The sequence below is a fragment of the Anthonomus grandis genome, chromosome 22, assembly GCF_022605725.1.
Source record: "Anthonomus grandis grandis chromosome 22, icAntGran1.3, whole genome shotgun sequence".
Classification (NCBI taxonomy): domain Eukaryota; kingdom Metazoa; phylum Arthropoda; class Insecta; order Coleoptera; family Curculionidae; genus Anthonomus; species Anthonomus grandis.
The window spans coordinates 36,625,304-36,636,002 of record NC_065567.1 but is presented as its reverse complement, the minus strand read 5'-3'; the positions used below and the strand labels follow the sequence as shown (position 1 = coordinate 36,636,002).

The 10,699-nt window shown below is 36.6% G+C and overlaps 1 long non-coding RNA gene across 1 annotated transcript; it reads left to right on the top strand.

Moving 5' to 3' along the window:
* Positions 1-5,559: 5,559 nt before the first annotated feature.
* On the top strand, positions 5,560-8,746 carry LOC126748893 (uncharacterized). The gene is made up of 3 exons (XR_007664832.1): positions 5,560-6,351; positions 6,410-6,518; positions 6,573-8,746. It is a non-coding gene; the product is annotated as an uncharacterized LOC126748893 (long non-coding RNA).
* Positions 8,747-10,699: the final 1,953 nt, after the last annotated feature.

The following is a 10,699-nucleotide window of genomic DNA, read 5'->3' as shown; positions in this document are numbered from 1 at the left end:
AATTAATTATTTGTTTTAGGATTTAAATTTATTTTAAAAAGTTATCTGCTTTCTTCACATGAAAATGATAATTTTGGGTAATTTTCATTAGACAAGGTAAAAAAATTAAATTATATTAAACTTAAATTATATTTATAATATTATATCTAGTTTTTTTAAATAACAATACATCATAAATATAATAAATTGGTGTTAAATATTTATTCACAGCAGTTTTAATTTAATGACGTTCACAGAAACTTAATTTTTTATTTTAAAGTTAAAAAAGAATGCATTCTAATTTTTGATAAAATACCAATGTACCGGGTGGCCAACTAAGAATGGACGTCGGCGATATCTCAGGCCCTAGTAGTCGTAGCGCCTTGAAAAAAAAAATTTTGTAATAAAAGTGGCAAAAAAAAATGCTGGAAATTATTTTGAAGTTCATTGGTCAACCGCTAGAGGGCGCGACAGCTTCTTTAAATCTTAAAATGGCATTTTTGCCAAAAAACCTCCAATAACGTACACCTCAAAATATTATATTAATATTCTAGGAAGATTTCCTCACAAAAAAGTTTCTACAAAAATTTCTGTCAGTTGTCAAATAAAGTGGTGGGGGGCGTTTTTAGCTTGAATAAAGAAAACAGCTGAAAATCAGCTATGACTGGACCGATTTTTTTTAAACATATTTTTTTTTTGTGTCTATTGTTGCCTTATTTTTTCAACCAAAAAAAAAATTCAAATTACTTTTCCTAAAATCCGCTAGAGGGCGTTGACTTGTGACTAACCCTTTCTGACGGATTATTTCAAAAAACTCAAATGCAACTATATATATTTTTTTACGTCATTAAAAGCGGGGAAGAAAACCAAAGAAACTGGTGAAAACGGCACTTCGATATCATTTCTTAAACAAAAGTTATAAAAAAAAAGTGTCCATTCGAAAATAAAAATGACAAAAATGGCGATAAACTCCTATTTGCTTAGATAAACTGAATAAACTCCTTTTATATAAGTATTTTTAACAAACAAACTCATAGTACTCTTTAAGAAAATCCGACATACAGGATTGATCGTTATACGTTTATTTATACAGGGTGTTAACTAAACCAAGTTGACCAAATGGGCCTATTTTGGGAAAACTGTGCATAGAAAGGTTGAGTTAGTAGGCTATGGAAACAAAAGTGGCAGGTAACCATGGAAGCAAAATATGTAAATATTTCAGTTAAATGTCATTTTAGCGTTTCTTCTTGCAATTGTTAAAGCGTTTTTAAGTCTCGCTAATAACATCCAATAGTTTTCTTGTTAGTGCGCCGTATTGTGAACTTTGTTTTTTCAGTTTTCCGTGTTGTTCCAGTTTTTCGTGTTGTGCCAGTTGTTCGTATTGTTCCAGTTTTTCCTGTTTTGTTCCAGTTTTTTGTGTTTGTTCAAGTTTTTTGTTCCTTAACTTTTTATCTCTGTTTTTCGTATTGCTTTGTTTAACAATGCTTTACACAAACAAAGAGGCGTTTGACATAATAGGTACTTATTTTTAATGTATGAGAAATGCCACAGTTGCTGCAAGGGTGTATGCGCATCAGTATCCTGATAGACGCCATCCTACTGCAAAAGTTTTTCTTCGGATCATACATCGTTTGCGAACGACTGGAAACGTTCGGCTGCCCGTGTTTCGGAGACAACGCAGGGGACGCACCGAAGACAACATAATAAATGTTTTAGCCTACGTCGAGTTTAATCCTCACTTAAGTACTAGAACAATAGCGCACGACCTGAGAGTAAATCGAACTACTGTTTAGAATATTCTTAAGGAGTACAGGTAAGCGATCTTTTGGATATTAATCTTCACTATACGCGATAAGACTTAATTTTCCTAAGGAGAGTTCATTTTTTGATGATGATGCTTTAAATGTAAAATTAATTCATTTTTACACGAAAAGCACCAGATTCAGACTCAGGTGCTTTCAAACATATTGTGGACAGATGAGGCTACATTTCACAGCAATGGAGGCGTGAATCTCCACAATATTCATTACTGGTCACCAACGAATCCGCACTGTATGCGAGAAGTCCTGCATCAAGGCCGTTGGTCTTTAAATTGTTGGGCAGGAATATTAGGAGGTCGAATTATCGGCCAACAACGCACTAAATGGTGCAAATTATTTGCAGTTTTTAAGGGAGGAATTGCCAATTTTATTAGAGGATGTGCCACTTGAAATTCGCCAACGAGTGATGTTCCAGCACGGTGGCTGTCCAGCACATTTCGCCCGAAATGTTCGGGAGTTTTTAGATGCTACCTACCCTGGTAGACGGATAGGACGGGGCGGTACCTTTCCATGGCTGGCTAGATCACCAGACCTAACGTGCCTGGATTTTTATTTATGGGGTCGAGTTAAAGAAATTGTTTTTGCAACAAGACCTACGACCCGACAAAATATGATTGGCCGGATTAGGGATTGCATGTAGACTCTCTCATTTGCTGAGGTAGAGACTGCATCTTTGTCTACCGAACAAAAGATGTTTCAGTGCATAGAAAATGATGGAATGCATTTTGAACATTTGGGGAGGCACTAAATAAATTATGTGTATAACATATTATTTATTGTACCACCTAAGATTCCTTAAAATTGTATGTAGAATTTAAATATCAAATAACATATTATAGAGTGTTCTATTTAAAATAAGCAAGTTTTCATCTACATCCGGTATCATCAAAATTGTTCTAAAACACTACTGAGTTTGTTTCTTTTTAAAAATACTTAGTTAATACGAGTTTATTCAGCTTGTGTAAGCAAATAGTAATTTATGGCCATTTTTATCACTTTTATTTTCGAATGGACACTATTTTGTTAATAAGTCTAGTTTAACAAGTGATATCGAAGTGCCGTTTTCACCAGTTTCTTTGGTTTTCTTCCCCGCTTTTAATGACGTAAAAAAATATATATAGTTGCATTTGAGTTTTTTGAAATAATCCGTCAGAAAGGGTTAGTCACAAGTCAACGCCCTCTAGCGGATTTTAGGAAAAGTAATTTGAATTTTTTTTTTGGTTGAAAAAATAAGGCAACAATAGACTTAAAAAAAAATATGTTTAAAAAAAATCGGTCCAGTCACAGCTGATTTTCAGCTGTTTTCTTTATTCAAGCTAAAAACGCCCCCCACCACTTTATTTGACAACTGACAGAAATTTTTGTATAAACTTTTTTGTGAGGAAATCTTCCTAGAATATTAATATAATATTTTAAGGTGTACGTTATTGGAGGTTTTTTGGCAAAAATGCAATTTTAAGATTTAAACAAGCTGTCGCGCCCTCTAGCGGTTGACCAATGAACTTCAAAATAATTTCCAGCATTTTTTTTTTGGCCACTTTTATTACAAAATTTTTTTTTCAAGGCGCTACGACTATTAGGGTTTGAGATATCGCCGACGTCCATTCTTAGTTGGCCACCCGGTACATAGTTAAAGGAAATTTTGCTGAAATTAATGGTTTTCTATTTACCGTAATTTCTAGTTTCAAGCGTTATTTTTTGTCGAATTAAGGCATAGAATTTGGAATGGGGTAAGTTTCTTTAGACATAGGGTTCAATAGCTTGGTGGAGACAACATGGGCTTAATGAATGGAAAAAACATGAGCTGGTAAGAATATTTAGGTACTTGATAATGTATTAATTTAATTTTTGTTGTTTTTATTACTTGTTTGCCTCTTGACTGCAATAAAATTGTTTTTAATTTGTTTGTCAATTTATATTTACATTTTTATTTTTGTATATTTATTCAACATTTTGCTATTTTTTTGAAACTAACAAAAATGTTAGGATTGTCTATTTGTCACAATCTAAAATTGGGACAAAACTATTATTATATATGTTATTAATTATTTATTAAGTATACATATATAACATAATTTATAAAAATAAATGTTTTTTCACTATAAACCCCATGTTAAAGAAAGCATCAATGGGGATGAGTTCATTAAAGGATTGCAATAACTTTTAATAACTCTGATGATCCTTCTGACCACAAGGCTTAGGTTTGATGCAATTCCAAGGGCTCGTCTAAAACATAGGGTTCTGTTAGAACACTGCTATTTTTCATTGTTCTCAAAACCAAGAAAATGGTTTTCAGATGACCAATTTGTTGATAATGAAATTCAAGTTGTAAGTCCAGACTGCAGACACTAGTATGTATGTCCACCATTAATAGCATCAGCTCTTGTTTCAATATTCCTACAAATTGTATTCACAAATATTCTTTTCTTTTAGATAATAGAAAAGTCATCCTTGCTAAGGCTGGTCTTTCAAAAGATAGCTTAACTTGTGAGTAGAAAATTATGTATAATGTCCACCATGAGCAGATTATCTAAATTGATGTTACTTCTGAAAAATTAAAGAGCACATATTGCTTTTGCCATCTCAATTCTTAAATCTATAGTCAAGGCAAATGCTTGATTAACTCTTATAATTAAGTCTCTAAGAGACAAGAATCAAATCAGAAGAAATTCAAAAGTTAAATTCTAATGTCATTAATAGTATGAATCATGTAATATTATTGTTCTAACATTTTTTTTGTGATGTACCTATTAAGCTTTCACTATTTTTGAAGGTGGTAGACAATGGTACAGTGAAAACATCTTGTCGGACTTGCATTATCTTATTTATTTAATTTTTTGATATAAACTTTTGTATAAATTTTGTAAACTGGTTATAAACTATAAACCGTATCAGTTTACACTTGATAACGGTTGGAGATACTTACCAACCGAAACGTCGTGTTACATTAAATAAATAAGACAATGCAAGTCCGACAAGATGTTTTCAAGCTTTCACTAAATGACCTCTTTAACTTACTTTAAATATGTCACCATACATACATATGTACATACATAACACAACTTTTGATACAGCAAAAATTTAATATTGTTAAACATTTAGTTGAACACTACATATTCTTATGTATAGTGTATTTTACTGCTTCATCTTTTATTATTTCATGTACAGATTGCCAGCTTTTACATCTTCATTTTTTTGACCTGAACCAATAAGCGACTTATGATAAGCCATGGATATATTTTTATATTAAGAACTATTGTTGATTTTTAGATTATATATTTCTTTTATGCAGACTTTATGTCAGTTATACCAATACTATAACTTATATACATATTTATATTGGTGACGACATTACACCTCTGAAGTTATAATTTCTGCGTAAAAAACCAATTATTTAATTATTTCAGTCTTTGGGATACAAACAGAACATGTCCAAGACTATTATTATGGTATTTTAATTTGTATTGTGTTTAGTTACATATGTATTGTATTAGAATACTTCTTGAATTTTTATTTTCCAAATGATTAAATAATATATTTCTGTTTACATAAAAGCATATATGGAATTATAAGTGTTTTATTTTATACCTGTAATTTACATAAACATTTTTACTGAAGAAACATTCATTTGACATAGTATATGTTTCAATATTACCTAGAACATTTTTTGCAGTAGAAAAAGTGTAAAACTGTACAACGGTTTTTCAATTATTTTGGTTTCAAAAGTTTAATCTACAGGTTATATTCTGTACATCTTTAGCCATTTAGATCAAATTTCACGGTCGGACGGTGTTCTTTAACACGTTGACGGACACCGACGGGCATTCCCGTCTTTGCCTAAAACGCGTCAGTGGGCACTTTGAAAATTGGACGGGTGATCCCGTTTTCCACTTATTTATGCTTATCGACGTGGTTTCCCGTCGTATTTTCACATAAATGTATTAGTAGCGTCCTACTAGACATGCAAATTTTTTTGAAAGAAGTTGATTGGTTTGCTATTTTTGGCGAAATCCGTTTGTGATCGTGAGTGAATTTGCTCCCACCTCGCCGCGTAATTAGGTGGGAATTCTGAGCGGTAACTTATGCACATGCACGCGGTTTATTATTATCGGTCAAACTGGGATATTGTTTTTCTTTCTTGCGGTGTGTTTTCGTGTGGTAGGTAATATCTTCACTATACTACATTACTATATATTATCTTCACTACACTTCTATCTCACGTTTTTTTGTGTATGCAAAGTCTACTGGTGGAAATATTGTGCTATATTTGTACGTTGTTTGGATTGAAATTATTTGTGTTTTTTGGTGTAAGTACCAGAGCGTGTGCATTCCATAGAAATAGACGAAAAACTCAAAAAACAACTTCTGGAGTGGTACGACGAAATTCCTAGTGATGACGATAATTACCTTGATGACGGAGATGACAATAATTCAAATTTATCAAGGGATAAATTTAAGTAGAGGGAGAGTTTTAGTGAAGACGATGATGAGTCTGTTCGGGATCCAAATTATGAGTTGAGTGATTCGGACTCGGAAGCGAACGTAGTGAGGGGTAGGTTTTGTCCTTATGGTATGTTTTTATTGTGACAACTAATTTATAGTATTTTTAGACGGTCACCTGGATGTTTTGGAGGCCGATGCATTGTCGGATAAATGAGGCCTTGAGAAATCACAATCCGTCAAATCAAGATAGTGATGACGACCGTAGAACCGCAGAAAGTAGGTTTCTTTGTAAATCGCATATTTCATTACCCCTCATATATTTTTTTTCAGCTCAAGATGACAGTGAGGGTATAGGGGACGATAAAGAATGGAGTGGTACTGTAAAAGAAAATATTGATTTTATGTTCGATAATAGTCAATCTGCGCCAAAGCAGTCATTGGATGATTTTGATCCCTTTCAGACTTTTCAGGTATTGTGGTCTGAAGAAATTTGGAACTTACTATTGGAAAAAACTAATGAATATGGTATAAAGTTATTTGATGCAAATAGACCTAAAAGAAGGTACGAGCGTTTTAAATCTTTTAGAGAAATTACTTTAGTGGAACTAAAGAAGTTTTTTGGGCTTTGTTTATTGGCTGCGCACGTAAAATGCCGAGAAATTAGACACATGTTTTCCTATGACCCTATGTATTATTATCATCCTATATTTCCCGCCACAATGTCTGGACGTAGATTTGAGCAAATACTTCGGTGTTTGAACTGTGAAAAAAAAATAATGAAGAGCAAAATAATAATTTATATAAAATAAGCGCTCTCGTAGAGCTTTTTATAAAAAATTCACAAAACGCTTTCTATCCCCAAGAAGCTTTGTCACTAGACGAATCGCTTTTATTATTTCGCGGAAGACTGAAATTTCGTGTATATATCAAGAATAAAAAATCTTGATATGGAATCAAATTTTATGAGCTTTGTAGCAGTGATGGATATGTACTAAATTTAGAAATTTATAGAGGAAAAACAGGAGATGATGATGCACGAACGGAACCAAAAATTACTGCTTTGGTGAAACGTCTCATGATGCCTTACCTAAATAAAGGCCACCATTTATACATGGATAATTTTTATTACAGTGTAGCTCTTTCTGAAGAGTTACTTACAGACTTCAAAACGCACACTACTGGGACTTGACGAAGTAATAAACGTGGAAATCCGAAACACATCATCGGCAAAAAAATAAAAAAAGGAGAACACATTTGGAGTCGCAAAGGTGATGTGTATGTGTCTAAGTGGAAGGATAAACGGGAGGTTCTTGCACTTACGACTGGCTTTTTTTTTTATGGTAAGCACAAGAGGAAAGTCCTATGTCACTCTTGGAGTGGTGCTTGCGCGAAGATATTTGTGGGCATTTATCTTGAATCGCTGTAGGTTGTATGCGTCGGGAAATATGTGAGGTGGAAGCCCGTTCCACAAAGAAGATGTTCTCCAGATGAATGAGTCCCGATACAGCGACGTCCTTGGGGTAGGCAGGTGGACTCGATGTTGATGAGCCGCAACTGCCGAAAATGTTGATGAGCTCCAACGCGTCCTTCTTGCCGGAACAGCCCTGGGTGGGATCAGACCTGCCAGCTCAGAGGAGCACTTACCGTGATAATAACGGTAGAATAAACAGAGATCAGCCCCCTTTCTCCTGTGCTCCAGACTATCCAGACTATTTGTCAGTTCTGGTTTGTTGATAAGACGAATTGCTCTCTTCTGTATAGAATCTAGCAGCTTTAAACTATGCTTGGGTGCAGAGCTCCAGACATGCGAGCAATACTCGAGGGAAGGGCGTATTTGAGCCTTATAAAAAGTCAGCAGCTGTTCTGGTGTATACAGTTTTTTCGTTTTGAAAAGCACTCCGAGTTTTTTGGAAGCTGCCCTGGCGATCTCGGCAACGTGGTCATGCCAGGACACACTGTTGGTGACTTCGACTCCTAGAAGATGTAACGATGATTTCATTGGCAATGTTTTCCCTGCCATAACTAGCTCCGGGCCACCAAGGTTAGTCTTCATCGTAAATACTGCAGCCTGCGTTTTTTTAGCGTTAAAATTGACCAGATTGTTATCGCCCCACTCCAAGATTGCTCTAATATCGTTGTTCGTTGAAGCTACTTGTTGCTGCCTAAGATTCCGAGAAGTTGCGGCTGTCGTTGGTTTGGCGGACTTAAATGTGGAAATAAGTGTGCTATCGTCCGCAAGGCTGTAGATTGGATTGACAGTGGTTCCTAACAAATCATTGATATATATCAAGAAAAGGGTGGGGGATAGAATGCATCCTTGAGGGACTCCAGCGTTAATGTTAAATTTGTCGGAGAGGTGTCCATCGACGGCTACTTGGATTGTTCGTTGTTCAAGAAAACTTTTGATCCAATTCAATAATGAGTTTTGTATGCCGATTGAGAAGAGCTTGGTTAGTAGTCCCTCATGCCACACTCTGTCAAATTCCTTGGAAATGTCAAGAGCGACTGAGCGGGACTCGCCGTGCTTCTCCATGGCCTCCACAAGTGTGTGACGTAAGCCAGAAGATCGCCGGTGGATCTAAGCTTTCGGAAGCCGTATTGATGATCGCTGATTAGTCCAGATGATTCCAGATATCTTAACAGTTGTTGGTTGACTGCTTTCTCCATAATCTTCGATATTACTGGAACTAGTGCAATCGGGCGGTAATTGGACGGCATCGTCTTCTTTCCCTTTTTGGGTACAGCTTGCACTTGAGCAGTTTTCCAGCTTGTTGGAAATGAGCCCTGCTTATACGGTGCCGTGAACAGTCTACATAAGGGAGGAGTCAATTCGTCTGCACAACGTTTTAGTACTAGGGCTGGAATTCCATCGGGTCCAGAAGCTTTGTTGGTGTCTACGCTTTTAAGAATTTTATTTATAATTCGTTGGGGAAACGAAATTTCTCCCATCGATGAAGTCACTCTTGGCAAATATGGCGGTGTTTTGCCTTGCGAGTGCAGAGTAGAATTGGACGCGAAGAGTTTACCCAGTAAGTTGGCTTTTTCCTTTGCTGTTACCGCGATAGAACCATCATCTGCTGTTAGGGGTGGCAAGGCCGACTTAGCAAATCCTTGACTAACGGCTTTCGATACCGACCAGAAAGATCTTGTTCCATTTGGGCAGTTTAGCAGTTTGTTTTTGATCCTGTTGTTGTGAATCTCTTTGCATTCATCAATAATTCGCTTGCAGCTATTTCTGTTGGTTAAAAAGTTCCTCCAATTTTCGGTGGAAGGATGTTGACGCCATTTGCGATATGCTGCATTTTTAGTCTTTACTGCCTTTTTGCAATTCAGGTTGAACCATTGCTTGTTGTTTGATCTGCATTTAGTAGAAAAAGGGATATAAGCTTCCATTCCTGCCAAGATCGTCTCTGTAATTTGGTTTGCACATTCTGAGATGTTATTGGTTCTAAAGCAGACTTCTTTCCAAGGGAATGAGCGATAAAATTCCCGAAGATGGTTCCACTCTGCTGATTTATAGTGCCATACCTTCCGCGGTATCGGAGGATCCTGCGTTTTAACCTCCAACTGGCAAGAGACTGTTATCAATTTGTGGTCCGATGTTCCTAGGGGGGCCTGTACTGATACAGTGTACGAGTCAGGGTCTGAAGCCAAGACCAGATCTAGGAGACTCGCCGTCTCGGTCGGGGATTCTGGTAGGTTCCTCCACAAGCTGCGTAAGCCCGCATATGGTGGCAAATAGCTCAGCTTCTCGTCCTTCATCGTCGTTCTTGTTGCAGAAGCGCAGCCAATTGATATTGTGAACGTTAAAATCACCCATGACGATGATTTCTGCGCTTGGGTAGTTAATTTGCAGTTGGTTAATGCAATCAACCAGGTTCAAAAAGAGCCGCCTATATTGGGTGTCGCTTGGTGGTCTGTAGATACAACAGATAAATTTCGTGGCTCCACTGGCTATTATTTTGAACCACATAACGTCGAAGTCCGCAGGTTCAAGCGTTTCCTCCCGCTGGCAACTCAAATCGCTCTTGACAAATACTGCCAATCCAAAGTTTAGTCGAAATCGGGTGTGTAGATCGTATCCAGGATAAATGAGGTGAACATTTGTTGTTGAAGGTTTCACCTTTGTTTCTGCCAATGCCAGAATGTGAGGCTTATTTGATTGCAGGTGTTGGTGTACTGCATTAATATTGGTGTTTAGGCCTCTGATGTTGCAGAAATTGATTTTTAGGCTTTTAAATCCGCCTGATGAGCCCCCCCGACCAGCCTCCGCCCGGAGATGAGAGGCTAGTTTCCCTCCGGAAAGTTTTGGTCGTGAGGGCGCCATCATGCATTAATTTTACTACTCCATTTCCCCTTTGGAAACCGGACACATCGACATGGCGGCGAAACGTGAGTTCCATGGAACCACTTCACGCCGCCTAAGTCCTATGTGGTGGTATTGAACCGGGCGATGC